Source organism: Microtus ochrogaster, unplaced genomic scaffold (assembly GCF_000317375.1).
Source record: "Microtus ochrogaster isolate Prairie Vole_2 unplaced genomic scaffold, MicOch1.0 UNK50, whole genome shotgun sequence".
Lineage (NCBI taxonomy): Eukaryota > Metazoa > Chordata > Mammalia > Rodentia > Cricetidae > Microtus > Microtus ochrogaster.
In genome coordinates this window covers 115764-117649 of record NW_004949148.1, presented here as the reverse complement: position 1 = coordinate 117649, position 1886 = coordinate 115764, and positions in this window count along the sequence as shown.

Genomic DNA, 1886 nt, shown 5'->3' with positions numbered 1-1886 from the left:
TTCATTCATTTGTTCATTTGATCCTTCTTGTTCTCGAAACAGAAGAATTCAGATAGGCTGCAGCAGTTGGACAAGTACTCAAGAGTGTCAGCAGAGCAATCAAGGAGGCAAAACAAACCGGCCAAGTTGAGATACAGCAAACCCAATTCTCATGGGCACAGGGCCTCAATTTCTCTTCTCACTGTCCATCTCTCCTTTGTGCTCTCCCTAGAATGGATACTTCTAGGAAAAGGCTGTGCTTTTCTCAGAAGCCCAGCTTACCTAGAATTCAATCTGTTATAGGTAAGTAGGTGTATAAGATGCAAGAATATGTAAAGATGTTTAAGAAACAGCTGATGTTTGCCGGGCATGGTGGTGCACGCCTTTAACCCCATAACTCTGGCGCAGAGGCAGATGATTCTCTGACTTCTTGCCCAGCCTGGTTTGGAGAGAAAGTTCCAGGACAGCCAGGGCTACACAGAGAAACTCAGATAAACAAGAATGAAGGAAGGAAAGAGAGAAGGAAGGAAGGAAGGAAGGAAGGAAGGAAGGAAGGAAGGAAGGAAGGAAGAAAGAGAAAAAGAAAGATTAGTGCTAAATTGAAAGTTTACTAGGGGAAAGGGTTAGAGTACTCTAGATGCCACCCTGCAGAGGAAGTCTTGAGGCTGTTTTAAATCTGATTCAGCTAATATGGACCACTGTCCCCCATTGTTGGTCACATCCTATTTGGAAGGTCCTGCACTGGCTCCATCCCGAGTCTCCCACTGCCATTCTCCTTCTCTCTTGACCCCAGGTAGGCCACCACCATAATCTTCATGCCATCTCAGGATCTTAGGCTGCCTACCCATTTTTTGTGGTCTGTAGGTCCTCCCAGAGCTCACGTTATGCCTAATGGCTTCACTGGCAAGTGCCATCATACTCCAAATCCTAGGTCTTTTTAGTGTTTTTCCTTCAGCACAATGGAGACAGTCTGGTTTCCAGATATCTGTCTCAGATCTTGGTTATCCTCAGCTCATTAGGGACAGAGCACCAGCTCTCAGAGAAGAAAGCAGCCAGCGACAGCCAGCACAGGCTTCCCAGAATCATGCTGAGTGGAAAGAGAAGATGATGAATCTGTACACCAGTCATGGTGAGTCTAGCCATCTGGAAGTTTCTTTCTTGCTCATGTTTCAGGCCTGACCAACAAAAGCATTTTAAGCGAGAGTGGGCAACTCAGCCTACCTGGGACCATTGGGACAGAACGAGTTGGTCTGGTTGTGGTCGGGAAGGGCACTGAAGCCAACTGCAGTAGTAGAAGTATGACTTCAGCCCGGAGAGGGGGCAGAATCCTCAGACCTTAAACCTGGAAGGTAAGAATGAGGTGTTAGTCAGGCCTGAGAAGGGCCCCAGGGATGCTGAACAGAGAGGAGAGTGGCAGGGTGTATCACCAGTCCATGCTGGCCAAGGAAAGGAGATGGTCCCAAAAGGGCAGGTCCTGTCAGATTCTCTGACTCCCAGGGGTATCCATCTAGAACCTGGAAGTCCTCCAGAATAGGAAGCAGGAAGCACAGGGCTAAGGCCCTTCCTGTGGTTCCTATCTTTACAAAACCATGGCAAGATGGGTGGAGACTTGGTTTCTACTGTGAACACATGAATTCATGGCCCCAGCTCTTGTTCAGAGGCTTTGTGACATCAGTTTTATGCATGATAGTGCCCACTGTGGATAACGTGACAACAATTGCCAGGAAACGCATCAGAGCAGCTCCTCACAGTGACTGGGTGTCTTGTTCTCACAGCCCTGACTCTTCTCCCCTTCTAATCGCTGTCCTCACTGCTGAACCCCACAGGCACATTCCGAGTGAGGTGTCATTCACATCTTCGACCACTAGACATTCACAGAGATACTGGCAAGAAGCTTTTCTGTTCTT